Source organism: Dasypus novemcinctus, chromosome 13 (assembly GCF_030445035.2).
Source record: "Dasypus novemcinctus isolate mDasNov1 chromosome 13, mDasNov1.1.hap2, whole genome shotgun sequence".
Lineage (NCBI taxonomy): Eukaryota > Metazoa > Chordata > Mammalia > Cingulata > Dasypodidae > Dasypus > Dasypus novemcinctus.
Window position 1 is genome coordinate 41459700 of NC_080685.1, and position 20240 is coordinate 41479939.

Genomic DNA, 20240 nt, shown 5'->3' on the forward strand with positions numbered 1-20240 from the left:
TACTAGTATACAGACAGCAGTACTCCTTTCAGCCGTTTTTGTCCTTTGGTTTTCATGTCATATATTTTTTGTCTCTCATCCTTTATGGCAAACTCCTTTTCTGTATAGTTTTGTGATGTATCTGACTGATCCCTTTCTCATTTCCATTTCTGTATATTTTTAAAATACTTTCTTTGTGGTTATAAACCTTGGGGTTTATATTACACAACCTACATCTATAATCTACTAATTTTAAAAGATACCAACCTAGTTTCAATAACCTACACATTCTATGGTCCCATACCCCTCTGTTTCCTCTCTATATGTTGTGTTTATCCCAGTTACACCTTTATATTTTGTATGTACATATCAGGAAGTATACCTTTTTCTTGTTCAATTGTGTTGTGACTATTATACGAATTAAAGAGTGGAGTTATATACTGAGGACAAAGTATTATAGGATTTTGCATTTGCCCTTTTAAATACCATTACTGATAAACTATGTTTCTTCACACTATTTCAGGTCATTCTCTCCTGTCTTTTCCTGCAAGACTCCTTTTATTAATCTTGTAGGGCAGGGGTCTCATTGCCTAATCTCTCGGTTTCTTTTTATATGTGAATATTCTAAACTCACTCCACTTTTGAAGGAGAACTTTGCCAGACAAAGAATTTTTGCCTAGCAGTTTCTCTTTTTCAATCCCTTAAATATATGGTTTCACTGCCTTCTTGCTTTTAAGGTTTCTGATGAGAAATCAGCACTTAGTATTATTGAGGATCACTTGTACATGATGAATCACTTTTCTCTTGCTGCTTTCAGAATTCTATCTTTATCTTTGGCATTTGATATCTTGATCAGTATGTGTCTCAGAGTAGAGCTATAAGATTTATTCTCGAATACATTGTGCTTCTCAGACACATATATTTATGTCTTTCATAATAGTTGGGGAATTTTCAGTCATTATATCCTGAAATATACCTTCTGCCCCTTTTCTGTTTTCTTCTTCTTCTGAGATACCCACCACACTTAGGTTTGTACACTTCATGCTATCATCTAATCCCTGAAACACCATTCTCTTCTCTCTCTGTTCTTCTGACTGTATGATTTTGTTTGTCCTGTTTTCTAATCTGTAGATTGTTTCTTCTACCTGTTCCCATTTTCTGTTGTATGCTTTTAGTGCCAGGGTTCTTAATCTTTTTTGTTCCATGGACCCCTTTGCCAGTCAGGTAAAAACCATGGACCCTTTCTCAGAATGTAGTGACAGATCGTTTTATGACATATCCACACCAACACTTCCCCACAATTTAAGCTCACAGAACTCATGAAATCTTTCCATGGACCCCTTGGGAGTTAAGAACCTCTGCTTTAGTGTGTTTTTAATCTCTACTATTGTGAATTTCATCCCTATAATTTCTGTTATGCTTCTTTTTATAGTTCCACATTTTTTTATGCTTATACATTGTCTTCTCAATATCCTTTATTTCTTTATGCCTATTTTCCTTCATCTCCTTGAATTGACTTAGATTTGTTTGAAATTCTTTGATTAGTTGTTCCAAATTCCGGATCTCCTTGGAAGTTTTAATTTGTTCCCTTGATTGAGCCATATCTTCCTTATAATTTTTGCTGCTATCTAAGCATCTGATTATCTTGGTGAGTTACCTCTAAAGGCGAACTTTTTCTATTTTCTGGGTTTTATTGTTGATTGGCTTTGTGTTAAGGCTCTTCTTTGACAGCACCCCTCAATGCAGAATTGTATTTTTCTGGCATCTGGAATTTCAAAATAGTAGTTTCAGATAGTCCCTGTCTGTTTATTTGTTGTTTTGGTGGGAGGACATTTAGAATTGATGAATCTTTGGTGAGGCCTTAAGCTGATCAAATGGCTATGTACTTACAAGGGAAAAGAGAAAAAGAACAAATGAGAAACCATGGGAATATATTCTATCTTTTATGAGTGTATCTGTTGAAACTTATAAGTATTGTTTTTATGCTTTTACAGAACCATAAACTCCCTATAATCCTTCAGTCAACTATTTGAATTTCTCATATTTGAGAAGGGTTAGAAATTCCTTATCTAAAAAGATGGATGCCTGCTTCCAGAACAGGCTGATGTGTACAGACAACCGTAGTAATAAAGTTCTTTCTTTAGAATATGTCTTTCTTAGAGTCTAGTTAAGTACAGGGAAAATCCAAAATGTTGAGATAACTTTCCTTAAAAAGCAAAAGTAGCACAAGCATTGCTACCCAGTGCCAAAGAGGAGCCTTAATTTTATGGCAATGGTGCACTCCAGTTAGCATATTTACCCAGACACCCTAAAGATGAACATGATCTGAGTATCGGCTGCACTCAAGGAAGCAGTAAACACAGCTGGCGATAGGTAGAACTTGATATCTTTTTCTTTAAGTCCTCATAAGAAATGTCTATTCATATCTTAGTGTATTTCTGCCTGACCAAAAAAAGAACAACAACAACCAGATTTTCTTTAATAGTCTTTACTTTACTCATCTTTGAATAAAGATGTTTAAGGTAATTCACAAGGGAAACTTGAAACCCAGACCATGTTCCTTTAAACAAAATAACATTTCTTAGAAAGAAGGTTCCCAATGTCCCCTGTAGAAATATATCTGATTTCAGAAAAGGATTGATTCGAATAAAAATGTGTTTGTATAAGAAAAATTATTTTCTGCTGAGAAAACACATAGTTTGGGGTAAATTTATAGTTCTGGCCAGGTCATTAATATCTGGTTGTCAAAAAGTATTGGTTTGAACAAAAATATGTTGTAATAAAAATGCATTGTTTTGAAGAAATTTATTGGTCCCATGAAAACCAATTCGATTCAGAAAGATATGTTGATTTCAATGAAAAATCTATTTGTTTTAAGGGAGATAGTGTGGGCGCTCAGCTTTTCTATACGAAATCCTCTTTGTGACATTGATGTTCACTTAGAAAAATGAAACATGGCCATAATTAGTAGAAAGTCTGTGAAGATAGAGCAGAAGGCCATTTTAATCAATAATGCTTAACACGGACATAACAAGCGTCAATCTTTGGAGCACATTGACAAACATTTGCCAATGAATCCTTCCAGACAGTCCGAAGAGGGGTGTAGTGGGCCATGATTTTAGAGAATGGACACTTAATGAAGGAAGAGTAATAAGAAGATGGAAAAAGAGCCAGGCACTGCGATCCCCAAGAAAGCCACTGCTTTAGACCGGAAGTCTCTTCCCATCATGACCTCTGCTTGCTGCCTGCCTCTTCTCTTTTGCTCCTGTGCCTATGATAGATCAAAGTCTTGAAACACATGAGAATCAGATTCACAGATCATATACCTCTGAATAATGCATTCCCTTTTTTTCATTAAGCAGTTTTATTGAGATATATTCACATACCATATGATCTATCCAAAGTGTAAAATCAATGGCTTTTAGTATAATTACAATACTGTACATTCATCATCTCAAAAATTTTAGAACAATTTCTTTAACACCCCCAAAAAAGACTCCAAACCCCTCATTATTCCTTCTTCAGCCCTTCATAACCACTAATCTAATTTCATCTTTATAAATTTGATTTATATTTACATTTTATATAAATAGAATCTTATAATATGTAGCACTGTGTCTGGTCTCCTTCACTAAGTATAATGGGTTTTTTGGTCTGATATTAACATTTTGTAGTATTAACCTACATTTGTTCAGCTTCAAAGAAAAATGGTCTTATATATGCTATTTTACCCATATTCATATTTCATATAATATATTTATATTTCACATAATATATTTAGTTCATAATAGGGCAATCATACAGTATTTGTCTGCCTTGCTTCACTCAACATAATGTCCTCCAGGTTCATCCATGTTGTCATATGTTTTGTGACCTCATATCTTCTTACTGTGCATAATATTCTACCATGTGTATACTCCACAATTTATTTATCCATTCATCAGTTGAGATACACCTGGGTTGTTTCCAACTTTTGGCAATCATGAACACACTGCTATGAACATAGTGTGCAGATGTCTATTCGTATCACTAGTCTCAGTACTTCTGGGTGTATACCTAGCAATGGTATTGCCGCGTCCCATGGCAAGTCTATATTCAGCTTCTTTATGAACTGCCAAATGGTCCTCCACAGTGACTGTACCATTCTACACTTCCACCAAGAGTGAATAAGCATTCCTACCTCTCCACATTCTCACCAACATTTACAGTTTTCTGACTTTTAATAGTGGCCGGTCTAATAGGTGTGACATGATATGGCATTGATGTTTTGATGTGCATTTTCCAAATTACTAATGGTGTTGAACTTTTTTTCATGTGTTCCTTCAACATTTGTATTTCTTCCTTGACCAGTTGTCCTTCCAAGCCTTTTGCCCATTTTTTAATTGGATAGTTTGTCTTTTTATTGTTGAGTTCTATGACATCCTTATATATCACAGATAATAGACCCTTATCAAATACGTGATTGACAAATATTTTCTCCAATTGAGTCAGCTGCCTTTGTATCCTTTAGACAAAATCCTTTGGGGTGCAAAAATATTGAATTTTGAGGAGGTCCCATTTATCTATTTTTCCTTTTGTTGCCTGTGCTTTGGATGTAAGGTTTAAGAAACTACCACCTATGACAAGATCCTGACGATGGTTTTCTACATTTTCTTCTAGGAGTTTTATGGTTGTTGCTTTTATTTTTAGGTGCTTGATCCATTTTGTGTTAATTTTTGTATAAGGTATTGTTGTGGAATTTAAGAGAAGTTCAATTATTTGAGTATAGAGAGGCCAGGACTCAGGAATGATTTTGAGAAGGAAAAATGGTTTATTGACGGCCGGCCGGACTCGGGAGCTTTTAGTTTGAATCCCGAGCCCTGAACAAGATTTTCAAACGTCTTTTATACAGAGAGGAAAGGCCAAATGGTTCCTTTGTTTTAGTTCTCAATAGGCTTTAATTAGCATATATCTTCTACATCTTAGGTAAGCTTTTAGCATGGACTCCAGACATTCTAGATAAGCCTTTAGCGTATTTGCTTTTTGCATTTCCCCTAAATACTTAAAGTTTATAGCCCTTGCATTGTTAAACATTTCCTGGGACTGGAGCTGCTGCCAGTCCCTAAGGGCAGGACTGCAGCCTCTTACCGTTTCACACCCACAAGTTAAACAACTTAGTTATCTCTGAAGAGACAAAGAGCCTTCCACCCATAGCCCACATTAGTATGAGATGGCGGTATTCTTTCTTTCTTTTTGATATGGATATCCAGTTCTCCCAACATTTGTTGAATAGACTTTTCTGGCCCAGCTGGGTTGGTTTAATAGCCTTGTCAAAAATCACTTAACTGTAGATGTGAGAGTTGATTTCTGAGTTCCTGATTTGGTTACACTGGCCAATCTGTCTGTCCTTATGACAGTGCTATGCTGTTTTTACCACTGTGGCTAAGTAATATGCTTTAAAGTCTGTAAGTGAGATTCGGCCAACTTTGTTCCTCTTTTTAAAGACATTTTCAGCTATTTGGGGCCCTTACCCTTCCAAATAAATTCGATTATTGTCTTTTTAATTTCTGCAAAAAAGGCTTTTGGGATTTTTATTGAGGTTGCATTGAATCTGTAAATTAGTTTGGACAGAATTGATATCTTAATGATCTTTAGTCTTCCAATCCATGTACACGGAATGTCCTTCCATTTATTTAAGCTTTTTCAGTATATTTTGGCAATGTTTGGTAGTTTTCTGAATACGTGTCCTTTATGTCGTTGGTTAAGTTTACTCCTAAATATTTACATTATAACTGTATTTTTTTTTCCTGATTTCCTCCTCAGGATGCACATCAGTAGTGTACAGAAATGCTATTGGTTTTTGCATATTGATCTTGTGTCCTGCCCTTTGTTGAACTGGTCTATTACTTCTAGTAGCGTTGCTGTGGATTTTTTCTGGATTTTCTAGATACAGGAACATGTCGTCAGTGAATAGTGAAACTTTCCTTCTTCCTTTCCCATTTGGGTGCCTTTTATTTCTTTGTCTAATCTAATTGCTCTAGCTAGACCTTCCAGCACAATATTGAATAATAATGGTGACAATGGTATCATTGTCTTGTTCTTGATCTCAGTAGGAAAACTTTCAGTCTTTCACCATTGAGTACAATGCAAGCTGTAGGTTTTTCATGTATGAACTTTACCATATTGAGAAAGCTTCCTTCTATTCCTATCTTTTGGAGTGTTTATCAAGTAAAGGTGCTATACTTTGTCAAATGCCTTTTCTGCATCAATCAAGAGGATCATGTGATTTTTCTTCTTCAGTATATCAATGTGGTTTATTACATTAATTGATTTTCTTGTGTTGAACTGCCCTTGCATACCTGGGATAAAACTCACTTGATTGTGGTGTATAATTTTTTAAATGTGCTTTTGGATTCTGTTTGTAAGTATTTTCTTGAGGATTTTTATATCTTTATTCATTAGCGACATTGGTCTGTCATTTTCTTTTTTTATAGTATCTCCATCTGGTTTTGGTATTAGGGTGATGTTGGCTTCATAAAATGAGTTTGGTAGCATTCTTTCCTGTTCGGTTTTTTGGAAGAGCTTGAGCAATATAGGTATTGGGTCATCTTTGAATGACTGGTAAAATCCATCTATGAGGCCATCTGGTCCTAGGCTTTTCATCTTTTGGGGAGGTTTTTGATGGCTGTTTCAATCTCTTCACTTGTGATTTTCTAGGTGGTTCACTAGGTGGTTTGTGTGTTTCTAGGAATTTGTCCATCCCATCTACATTTTCTTGTTTTTTGGAATAGAGTTGTTCGTAGTATCCTCTTACAAATTCTCTTATTTCTGCAGGGTCTGTGGTAATGTCCCCTTCTCATTTCTGATTTTATTACTTTGTGTCTTCTTTTTTTTTTCTTTGTCAGTCTAGCTAAGGGATTGTCAATTTTGTTGATCTTCTCAAAGAACCAAATTTTAGTTTTGTTGATTCTCTCTATTTTTTGGTTCTTGACTTCATTTACTTCTTCTCTGATCTTTACTATATTTTTCCTTCAGTTTGGTTTGGGATTAGTTTGTTTTTCTTTTTCTAGTTCCTCCAGGTTTGCAGTTAGGTCATCAATTTTAGCTGGCTCTTCTTTTTTAAGGTAAGCATTGAGGATCATAAATTTCCCTCTCAGCACTGCTTTGTGATGTCCCATAGGTTTTGATACATTGTGTTCTCATTTTCATTCATCTCAAGATATTCACTGAATTCTCTTGCAATTTTTCCTTTGACCCACTGATTATTTAAGAGTATGTTGTCTAATTTACACATATTCATGAATTTTCCCTATTTCTGTCCATTATTGATTTCTAGCTTCATTCCATTATGATCAGATAAAGTATTTTGTATCATTTTAATCTTTTAACATTTATTCAGACTTGTCTTATGACCCAAATATGGTCTATCTTGGAGAAGAACCCATGGACTCTTGAAAAGAATGTATATCCTGCTGTTTTGGGGTGCCATGCTCTATAGGTGTCTATTAGATCTAGCTCATTTATCATGTTATTCAAGCTCTCTGTTTCTTTATTTGTGCTGTCAAGATGTTCTATCCAATACTGAGTTTGGTGTATTGAAGTCTCCAACTATTATTGTGGAGACATCTATTTCTCCCTTTAGCTTTGCTCATGTATCTTGGGACACTCAGGTGCATAAATACTTAGTATAATTATTTCTTCTTGCTGAATTACCCCTTTTATTAATATATAATGAACTTCTTCATCCCTTATAACAGTTTTGCATTTAAAATCTACTTTGTTCAATATTAGCATTGCTGTTCATGCTCTCTTGTGGTTACTATTTCAATGCAATATCTTTTTCCAAACTTTCACTTTTAACCTGGTTGTGTCCTTACATCTGAGATGAGTCTCTTGTAGGAAACACAGATGGCTCATATTATTTTATCCATTCTTTCAGTCCATGTCTTTTGATTGGGAAGTTCAAGCCCTTAATATACAACATTATTACTGAAAACGTATTACTTGCTTCATCCATTTTGATTTTGGCTTTCTGTCATCATATCATACTATTGTCTATCTTTTTACCCTTTAATTTACCCTTTCTAATAATCTTCATTTCTACACTTTCCTCCAAGACTCTCATCCTTGCTTTATCCTTTCAAGCTGCAGCACTCCCTTTGGTATCTCTTGTAATTCTGGTTTTTGGCAACATACTTTAATTTATCAGGGTTGTTTTTGTGTTTTTTTTTTTTGTACTCACTTTCATTTTTGAAGGACAGGTTTGCCAGATACAGAATTTTTGGCTGGCAGTTTTTCTCTATCAGTACCTTAAATATATCATAACACTTTCTTTCTTCCTCCCTGGTTTCTGATGAGAGTTTGGAACTTAATCTTATTGAGGTTCCCTTGTATGTGATGCTTTGCTTTTCTCTTGTTGCTTTCAGAATCTTCTCTTTATCTCTGATATTTGTCATTCTGAATGCTAGGTGTCTCCAGGTAGGTCTCTTTGGATTTCTTCTGTTTGGGGTATGTTGTCCTTCTTCAATATTGATGTCTATCTCTTTCATAAGGGTAGAGAAGTTTTCAATCATTATTTCATCAAATACTCTTTCTGCCCCTTTTTCATTTTCTTCTTCTTCTGAAACACTCATAATGTGGGTGTTCTTGTTTTTCATGTCATTCCATTCCCTGAGACCCTGTTCCATTTTTTCCATTCTTTTATCTTTCTGTTCTCTTGTCTTTTCCAGTTCAAATGTTCTGTCTTCAAAATTACTAATACCTTCTTCAAGCAATTCAAATCTGTTCTTAGGTGCCTCTATTTTTTTTTAAAATTTCATCCATCATGTCTTCCATTCCCATAAGGTCTGTCACTTTTCTTTGCAGACTTTCAAATTTTTTCTTTATGCTCACTCAGTGTCTTCTTAATACTCCATATCTCTTTAGTCATATTTTCTTTCAATTCTTTAAATTGATTTAGAAGAGTTGTGTGATTATCATTGATTAACTGTCTTAAATCTTGCACCTCTTCAGCATATTTGGTTTACTCCTTTGGCTGGGCCATCTCTTCCTGTTTCCAAGTATGGCTTGTAATTTTTTGCTGATGCCTAGGCATCTGAATATGTTGGTGAATTTACTCTGAAGGCCAATTTCTCTCTCTTGCTTATTATTATTAATTTTTTACAGCTCTTTGACACTTGGTTCACCTTATCCTAAGTCTTTAAAATTGCCCAGCTTGGGAAGTGGCTGTGGCTCAATCAGTTGGGCTCCCATCTACCATATGGGAGGTTCTGGGTTCACATCCCAGGGCCTCCTTGTGAAGGTAGGCTTGCCCTCATGCTGTGGAAAGCCACCAGCCCGGGCACCATAGAGTGCTGCCAGCCCACAAGTACTGCGGAGAGCCATCTCAGCAAGGTTATACAACCACACACAAAAAAGGGAGACAAGCAAAAAACAACAACAACACAGAAGAGCGCACAGTGAATAGAAAGAGAGCAGACAGCAAGCAAGCTGGGGTGGGGGATTAAAAAAGTGCCCAGCTTAAATTATCAAAATCATGCCAGGGACTCACTAATGGGGCACAGATGCTCTCCCGGAAGTTAGAGAACAGAGAAACTCAATCAGTTTTTGTCCATGCAATTTACAGACTGGCCAGCAGATGGTGCTCATTGGTGCACATTTCCACAGAGGTGGATCTTTGGTTTTCCTTTGTTTTGATCTGGCCAGTGTCAAGATTCAAAGTGGATTCCGCTGGTGGAACTCACTAAAGCAAACCACCCCCCTTACTCCCCCTTCCTTTTCCTTTGTAACAGCTGACAGGGAGAAAGACATCTCTCCCTTCTCAGTAGCTGCAATGAGCTGGGAGTTTTACTGCCACTTAATAGGTCAAGGGTCAGGGGGAGCCTTCTTGGCAGCCTGGAGGTTTAGTAATTCACAGTTTGTTGTTTCAGCTTCTTTGTCACTCTGTCCCTCACCCTCCTAGGAATTGTGAAGCACTGTCCTGGTCTGCTGACCCCCAAAGCAAGTCCCTTGGGTAACTTTTGACTCTTTCTCCATTTTGTGTGTGTATGAGTGAGCTGAGCCTTCTCTGCATAATCTAACACCATCTTCCCACAATCCATGCACTCACTTTCGAAGAAGAGAGAGATGAGAATGGCACTGGGATGGGATTTTCTCAGTATGGAAAATGGGTCTGTATCTTTTTTTATTAGTCATTTTTACGTTTAAAGAAACTTCAGATTACATAAGTGTTACATTAAAAAATATAAGGGATTCCCTTATGCTCCACTCCCTCCCCTTCCCACACTTTCCCACATCAACTACATCTCTCATTAGTGTAGTATATTTGTTACAATTCATGAACACATATTGAAGCATTGATATTAACCATGGATAACAGTTTACATTATACTTTACACTGTCCCACACAATTTTGTATCTTTTCTCTAATACAAAAATCTGTTCTTTGAAATGTTGAAAGACACTGAATCCAAAAGCAGTTCTGATATCTTCAGCTATTGGCTCAAAGCAGGTGTTGGCAAACTTTTTCTGTAAAGGACTAGACAATAATTATTTTAGGCTTTGCAGGGCCATGCAGTCTCTATCACAACTATTCAGCTCTGCCACTGTAACATGAAAATAACCATAGAAAACATGTAGTTGAATAAACATGGCTGTGTTCCAGTCAAACTTTATTTACAAAAACAGCAGTGGACCAAGTGTGGCCTACAAACTGTAGTATACTACTTAAAGAATCAGCTTCCTTGCACAGCATGACTTAAGTAATTGTGCACAAAAAAGCCATTAAGAAAGCCAGCATGCAAGGAGCAACCATGGATAACCTATGAAAAATAATTCAGGCATACTTCTCAATAAATACTGATTAGTGCAATGAGAACCCAGAAAGGAGAATGTCATGAAGGAGAAAAATCCTACATGGTATTCACAGTAGATTCAAGGAATCAAATGTAATTCCAGAGTCATCTTTATCCTGCATACAAAGTAAAAACTCAATGTATAACATCTCCTTTTCCTCAGTGTTATCAAAAATAAATTGCAGGGGAAACAGATGTGGCTCAATCAATTGGGCTCCTGTCTACCATATAGGAGGTCTGGGGTTCAATGCCCAGGGCTCCTGCTGCCCCACATAGTGAGCTGGTCCACACGGAGTGCTGGCCCACACAGAAATGCTGCCCAGTGCAGGAGTGTCACCTTGCATGGGAATATCACCCTGCGTGGAAAGGTGCCCTGCACAGGAGTGCTGGCCAACACAGCAAGATGATGCAACAAGAGACAGAGAGGAGAGAAAATAAGAAGATGTAGCAGAACAGGGAGTTGAGGTGGCACAAGAGAGTAATCACCTCTCTCCCACTCTGAAAGTCTCAGGATCGGATCCCAGAGCTGCCTAATGAGAATATGAGCAGACACAGAAGAACACACAGTGAATGGACACAGAGAGCAAACAACGGGGGAAATAAATAAAATAAATCTTTAAAAAATTAAAATAAAAATAAAATAAATTGCAGGACTAGGGTTTCAGCTGTGAGATTATAAATGAAAGATGTGCTTTGTTTTTTTAACAGAGGGCAACTGCTATATGATATCATATGTCATAGGAGCAGTGGATTTCATGTTCTTGTGTGCACTGCCATATCTCTGCTTTAAAGTACCTACTTTGGTCAAATGTGATGTTATGTAGGATCCTATGATGGTGGATTAAATACTCTATAAACCCTCTGATAGTAGTGCAGGCTGGAATCATTCAGGCAGAAAAGGCTAACTCATTGTTATGGATTGAATCATGCCCCCTATAAAGACATGTTAAGATCCTAACCTCCAGACATATGAACGTGAACCCATTCATAAATAGGATCTTTAAGGATGTTATTAACATGTTAACATATTAACATAGGCCAAATTGATTCAGGATGAATCTTAACCAATATGACTGGAGTCCTTATAAGTAGAGGAAATTTGGACACAGTGATTAAGGAGACAAATGGTTGTGTGATGGAAGTAGAGATTGAGTTGTGAATTGGCAACAAGCTACCATCAGAATGCCACAGACTCAGAGAAAGTACAATCCTGCCAACACCTTTATTTTGGATTTCTAACTTCCAAAACTGTAAGACAATAAATTTCTGTTGTTTAAGTGAACTAGTCTGTGGCACTTGGTTACAGGAGCCCAAGCAAACCAGGACAGTCATATCCAGAATATGTGTTGCTTTCAGTCAAGATTAAGCCTTATTAATTACTGCCTATTCCCTGGTGTAAAGGGTAAAATGTAGTCAACTTGTTGCCAAGTAGCTGGTTGTCTCCATGAGAGATGATGCTGTATAAAGGACTAAGAATAATTTCTGTTGCCCTTAACTTGGACAATCACCAGCAGTGGTCATTGATTGGCCTTGGTAAATGGGAGTCTGAGCTCTTGACCTTGCATCACCTCCACCCTGCCCCTGTGGTCACTCCATTCAAGATACCTATTGTTCTAGTATTGGGAAATTGGATGGTAGAGGCTGACTGAGGGCAACATCCTGAGTCATTCTGTCTCCTTTTTGTTTAATATCTCTTCTGGGGTGAATGATCTCTAGTGGGTGTTAATAGATGATTCAAAGATCTTCACATTTCTTACTCAATTTCTTGCCCATTCCTGTAGGCTTCTCATAAACCCCAACTGGCCTCTTCCCCACAGATTCCTTTACTTTTTCCACAGATTCTTCTAACATCATAGAATATGCTGGGTCATATGACTCAAATAGCTAGAGTTCCTGAACCACAGGCTGGATCTCCTATCAGTCATTTCATAAAATGTTGTTTTGACTAACTTTGGGGTAGAGGAAGTGTCAGAGACTCCCACTTGGCCTTTCCCATGATGACAGTTTAAATTCCATAGCCAAAGAACCAACACAGGGTTTCTGGTCAATACCAAGTATGTTCATTTACAATTATAATTACATTTTTACAAAAAGGAGAAATAATTGATGGTGGGTTTTGGACCAACTTTAATTCAGGCCTGAGCTAGGGTTACATTTATTATTGGCCCCCCATATGTCCTGGTCGAAAGGAAAGGGGCATGACAATTCTTCAGGTTCTCAGATATCAGTGTGATCCAGGACACTATGCCCAACAGTCCTCAAAATGTCTAAATATTTCCCAGGGTATAGTCTTCCAAGTAAATGGCCATTTGTCCTTTATGGAAAGGACTATGGAAAATCATTACCATAGACTTGTCATGATGTTTCAGGGTTCTTCCTACAGGGCACCTGGCTTATCCTTCAATCAGTGGATTCCTGGCATATACATTGTCTCAGATTTGGAAACTAGGCAAGGGATTGTGAAATATTATAGACTGCTTACCTCGGGTTTCTAATTATCCATCTATTGTATCATTTGGTTTTATAGATTTAACAACAATCTGGTTGGTTATCAATTTATCTTGCTATAGGAAAACTGTGTTCAGTTTCCCAACCCTAATTCTGGCCTTGCCATTCCTTATGATAATTGTACCCACTTTGCTTTTGACAGTTGAAAACCATCATGTATCTTCTATTATTTTCATATTTTGCCATTCCATTCCTATCAATGAGTTGGTTCTATACTGGCATCTTCTACCATCAGCCTTGGCATGCAGAAAACAGCTTCTTGATGCTGGTTCTTCTCTACCAGAACTTTCCTTATTTTTAGATAAATAGTTTTTTCCAGGCTCTAGATGAGTTGAGTCTTGAAGAATAGATAAGATTGATGCATTTGGGTATTGATGGTTGGGGAGCATTCTAGGCATAAGGCAGAGGGGTTTCATAGGTTCCAGTGGAGTACAATATACGTGAAAGAAAATGGGATGGTCAAGGTAGAAAATGTGGGGTAAGGCCACTTGTAAGTTAGGCTTACAAATAATGACTTTGTTCTATAGGTAATAGAGATGAGGAAGCCAAAGGTACTCTACAAAGGGCAAGGACACAAACCATTCATCTTTGCCCCTGGTAGACATAATGTGAAAACCAGAGGAAGAAAATGGAGGCTGGAGAGCAGGGGAGGAGAAGGTGGCAACAGCCAATAACTGCTTACATGTGTAAATAAAAGTTTAATGTGCCTTGGGCACATAGAGCTACCTGCCTTGTGACACACAAATGACCTGGTTCCACTCCAGTAGGTAACCATTTTATCTGTCAGCTCTGGATGATGAGGTTCCACTAGCAGCAACTCAGGTAAAGCTCTGATAATTCTTTACAGGAACCAAGTCTCTTTGCTTCTTCCACTAAAGATGTTCACCAGGACTCTTGGCACAAAGTTATTTGTGAAGAGATGTAGGCATTTTGCTTCCAGGATCCCTTGTTGGATTGTGAAAGGTGAAGCTCAGCTTACCAGAAATTTTTATCTTTTATTTTTCATTTTTTCCTTTCCTATCACATCCTTTACCCCATATGGATACACAACAAAAAAGGCAGATTTTGAGAATAGAAATATAGTCTAGAATTACAAAGACAAAGTAGATCTATGGAGGATGGAGAGCTGGTGAGGAAAATGAGATCTCTGTTCTAATATATAGGCACATAGTTTTAGATTGGAATCTCAGTGGCAGAAGGGATCTTAATGATCATAAAATCCACTTGTTACCCAGTGCTTAAATCCATTTTGTGACAGCCTCACAATACAGATACACATTTATGCCTATATATATACCTCGAGCACAGAAAAGTCCCTTGATCCAGAGCACCCATTCTATTTTTGTAAAGTTATACATTTTATAAAGGGGTTTCTTTCATTAGGCTTTCATTTATTGCCCACCATTTATAGCCATAGGAAACATATTCACATTCTCTTCCATATAGTTCACTCAACCTCCCAGATGTCCAATATCTACATGCTACTCTGGGCTTCCCTCTCAGTCCTAGCCAAAAACCTAGATTAGATTGCTTCTCCCATTTCTTTCAAATATTCATTTGATTTTCCCATTTCTTACCCATTGTCCATATCACCAATTATTCATAGATCAGAATTTACTGGATTCCTGAGTTGGAAGTGAGAAATAATTGGACTAAGAGTATATGAATGTGTATGATAGGAGATCTTTAGAACTTGAGGAACTATAAAGGAAAATGTGAGTTTGCCAAGGAGAAATTCAAGGTCTATAGGACCAAGGCTAAAGGACTGAGATAGTAAAAAGGAAACAATAGCTATAGGAGGAAGTAACCAAAATATGAGAGTGTCTGAGTAATCTCATTAGTCTAGTCCTAATAATGTAGTATCCCTAGTATGGGGATAGATTTTTATTTCTTATGAGTTAGAGAAAGGTCTTATACATACATGCATTTTTTTACTTTATTTTGTTCACTTTTACAAGTGAACTTTTGTAGCCTCTGACTCAACAGCTTGTATCTGGAAATCTTCAAAAAACATTTTTAGAATGAATGAATGAATAAACTAATTTCTAGATTTTAGGGCAAATAACGGTTCCCATATCTTCCACTGGAGAAAATCTGATTCCAAGCCTGGGTGATTTTTAAGATTTTCTCTAGTGTACTTGCACTTCAAAGCAGAGTAGCTTAACCTGAGGCCTGGGATCCCTAATGATGGCATTTCATATGACCTTTGCCTTTGCCATTTTAAGTGTGTAACTGCAGAGGATTTTCAGGAAGAGAGAAGAAAACTTTGACATTTATTCAAAAGTCACAATTTTTTCTACTAAATTATCTTGAACCATTTTTTATAATAAGATTTTTCTGTGACTAGTGATGCATAAATTCCCATGAGTTAATTCTGGGGTGAAGGGTGGGAAGATTATGCAAACGTCTTCTGACTCAGAGTTGAGTTATAAGCCACCCCAATTGGAAAGAGACAAAGTCATTCTACTTGGAGTTTCTTATCCCACTGAAAAGAAGAGCCAAATGCCCGTGTGTGCAACAGATTTGGATATAGAAATGCCAAGTGTGAATCCTGTCTCTCACACTATCAAACTTTTAATCCTGAAGTGGTTATGTAAACTTTTTGATTTCTAGCTTCCTCATCTACAAGATAAGGATAATGAAATCTGTTTTGTGTGATTATTGTATGGATCATAATATAACATATGTAAAAGCACATAGAGGAGAACAGACAATCATTTTCAAGGTGGTTTTTTTCTCATCTTTTTTGTAGAGATGAGTTCCAGAACTTAGGGTCTTTATCAGTCAGTATCCAATCATGGCAGGAGAAACAATGGTATATATTTCAAGCAGAGGGAAATTAATACAGGAAATTGGTTATATGAATGATGAAAGAATTGGGAAGCCAAAAATACAGTGGGTCAACCCAGAGATTAGCAAAAGCAGGGGATCACTACCACCTCTAAGTCCCAAGCTCAAATCTGGAAGTTAGTGTTACCAAATCCCAGTGTCTACGGTCAACAGATTATGGTGGAACTGTGGTACACCTGCCTGGCAGACACTAAGACCATAGAGGAAGTGGCTTTCTTGTGGAGGCATATAGAGACACGGCCACAGCCAGATACCATAAAAAGTAGAGAGAGAAGACACAAACATTCTGGATTTTCTGTTCTACTCACCCTCCAATGTTTCACATGCCCTCCTGTCTTAATTTTCCAGCATTGTTATCATAAGGTGCCACAGACCGGTCGGCTTAAATAAGAATAATTTATTGTCTCATATTTTGGGAGGCTAGAAGTCTAACATTAAGGTATTAGCAGGACCATGCTAAAGACTGAATTTTTTTCTTTTTAACATTCTGATAGTGACTTCCTGGCAATCCATAATTCAATTTCTGCCTCTGTCACAAGGTCATCTTTCTTGCTGACTATCTTATCCTGACCAAACCCAAATTTCCTCTGCTTATAAGGACCCCAGTCATACTGGATGAAGGCCCATCCTGATTCAGTTTGGCCTCACCTTAACTAATAACATCTTCAAACATCCTACTTACAAATGAATTCATACCCTCAGGATCGGGGGTTAGGACTTGAGCATGTCTTTGTGGGACATATGGTTCAATTCATAACAATTTTCCACTGACCATATACCTTGAAGCCAGAGAGCAAGGGAACCTAGGAATTGAGCCTTAGAACAAATCAGGGAAAGGAGGAAGAACAGACCTAAGTGGAAAAAAAGAAAAAATAAATAAAACAGTTAAATGTACAAATATCCCATGATCTTCTTCCTTTGGATAAAGTTCTTTCTTATCTACTCATTCATCTTCAGCACAAAGCAACTACACTTCCTCTACCCAGCAAAAGTTTTGTTCATTTTCCCCGAAAAAAGATGACTAAAGTCTCAAAGTGATTCTGCTCAAAGACTCTGGTAAAGATCAAACAGTGCATAATACCTGAGATTCCCTTCTAATGCAGAGGATCTGAAATCACTGGTATAATAGTGTCTACAAAATTCTTGCACACATTTAAAATGTATGGTCCAATGGTTACCCTATAATTCTGGCTCCAAGTTTAGGACTTTTATAAAGTCAAATTAATTTAATTTACTTTTTACTGTCTCAGTCTATCTATGCAATAGGTATGTGACCTACAGCGATGAGTTAAATCTAACTGTGATAAATCAAATAATATTCAGTACATTAAAAGTACTTGTAATTTCAAGGAATTTCACAGCAAATTATCTTGTCAACCAGAGAGTCTTCTTGCCATGAAAATAATCATTTCCTAGTGAATCTGTTTTATAAGTTCTGATTTTTTCATATATTAGTTTTCCTTTAAGCAGACAAAAATCCAATTTACCAGCCAGGTGATGTTAGCTATTCTATAAGACAGAGTGTGTTAAATGCCACAAGAGAGGTACCAACAAAATATTGTGAGAACACAGAGAAGGAGATGGAGGAAGGGAAGGAGGAAGGATTGAATTCTAGTTAGAGGGACCTGAATTAGATTCATAAAGGATGTAGCATTTAGTTCATGCTTTAGAAATTGGTAGATTTTTGAAAAGTAGAGAATGATCAAGAGGCATAGCAGCAGGAAAGTGCAAAGTATGTTGAATAACTGTCTTGTAGTAGTATTTGGCTAGAAATTATTGGCATTTAGGAAAGAGAGGGCTTAATGGTTTGGTATGCTTAGATTATGAAAAATCTTGAATGCCAAGCGGAGACATCTGTACGTTAATTAATAGGCAGTAGAAAGTCATTAAAGGTGATTTTGTATTTAACAACAGGATGATATGATCAGAATTTAACAAACTCAAGTTTGTTTCTAGACCTAAGAACATTTTTCAGATTATTTGTTAAAATAAGATTTACTTTATATAATTATACTAAGCCATTTATACATGAGGTCATAGTATAATAGATGTATATATGTAAAAACTTACAGTTTCTGATTTCCAAATTAATTATGCTCTTTCAATTTTGTTTTATAATAGTTACATTTGCTACGCATTTTAAGCTGGTTCTAGAGAATAAGAAAGAGAAGCTTTTTAAGCTAAACCTTATCCTAAATATACCATCTACCAACATTCCAATAAAAAATTTAGATTCAGTGTGTAGCAGTTTGATATTATTGATGAATTCCAAAAAGAAATATTGGATTATGTTTGTAAACTGATCTTTTCCTCTGGACCTATTAGATTATATTTGATTTAGAGGTTTACTTGATTAAGTAATCTTGTGCCAGTAGGGCATTCACAGATAAAAGGCACGGCAAAGGAGAGAATTGGAGGGTTTTTGATGTTGGAGTTTGATGCTGGAGCCCCAGGAAGTAAGTACACAGAGGAAAGAGAAGCAAGACCCTGGAAGGGAGGAACCCAGGAAGCCTAAACCCTCGCAGACATCAGCAGTCATCTTGCTCCAACACATGAAAAGAGACTTCAGTGAGGGAAATAAGTTATGCTTTATGGCCTAGTATCTGTAAGCTCTACCCCAAATAAATATCCTTTACAAAAACCAACCAATTTCTGGTATTTTGCATCAGCACCCCTTTCTCTGACTAACACACAGTGATATCAAATAAAACAAATAACTGAAACCTAAAATGACTTCTCTAAATATTATTCAAAAAGAGTTCTTGATTTCTCTAGAAAATAAAAAGATACATAATCTCATTTATGACTTGAACCAAATGCTTAAAAGCAATACATTTATACCACATGTAAGCTTGTATCATCCCTAAGGTATTGTGTTTTAACCCAATCTGGAAAAAATAGTCCTTTTTGTCTAGATATTTGTTTAGAATTCTCTAATTAAGAGTTGATAAATTAAATAAGAGCCAATAACTAAAATCTGTATTGTAGAACACAAATTATACTTGAAATAAAATGAAATGGCTCTGTAGATGCAATTTTATACAATTTTAGAGAAGAGACGGGCCTTCAGACTCATCTGATACCAAAGTTTCATGTTACCAATGGGAAACTGAGAATGGAAAGGTGAAACAGCTGAACTAAGATCACACAAACAGAGTTTATGGAAGAGTCAGACCTACCCACTCCTATCCCAGTTACTTTACATATTTTTCCCTATTTGGATTATTAAAGCATTTATTAACACAATGGCATTGATCTTGACAGTTCTAATTCAAAGAGCTGGTATATATTAGGGGGAGACCAAAAGGGGGAAGTGAAGCATTTTCACTGCCATTACAAGAAGATGAAATCTATTGATCATTTAAAGATCAAACCTAGAAACTAAATCTCCTTGACTTTTCTTGGAATTTATAATGTGAATAGTTGTACTTGGTTGACTCATGAGTTAAACCCCACACAGTCTGAAGAGGATGTGTTCAAACACAGCAAACAGCTCAAAGTAAATGCCAAGCTCGGTAAAGACGTCACAGCCTCGGTCCCGGCCCAAATCCAATGGTTGCAGATACATAATGCATGACGGACAAAATTTCTTTTTGCTCTTCTGTCTTGGCTGTTGCACAAACACAAACCCCAATGGAACTAAGTAATGAAATACAGATTTGGAGTCGTTTAATCTTCAATGGAAAAAATTTTTAAACATTTGGTTTAAGCAGCGCTCACAAGCAGAAGAAGCAACATGAGAAAAACAATTAGAAAGGGGAAACTGGCTAAGATAATATGAGAAATTATAGCAACTTTTCATCAACCTTAAATTTTACTTCTGCTATTCTGCAAATGTAAGAGTATAGAAAGAGAGTTTTCTTTTCCATGCTACTTTCTAGGCTGCCTCTGTAAAGCAAAACTATTGAAAAGCATTCTAGACTTGTCTCTGTCATTTTCTTCCTAGTTATGTAACTTGGAAAATCTTCTAACTTCACTGAGCCTTTATTTCTTTATCTGTAAAGTGGGAATAACGACACAAAACTTGCAATGTTTTCATAAGAACCAAAAAAGATTTCAGAGAAAATCTTT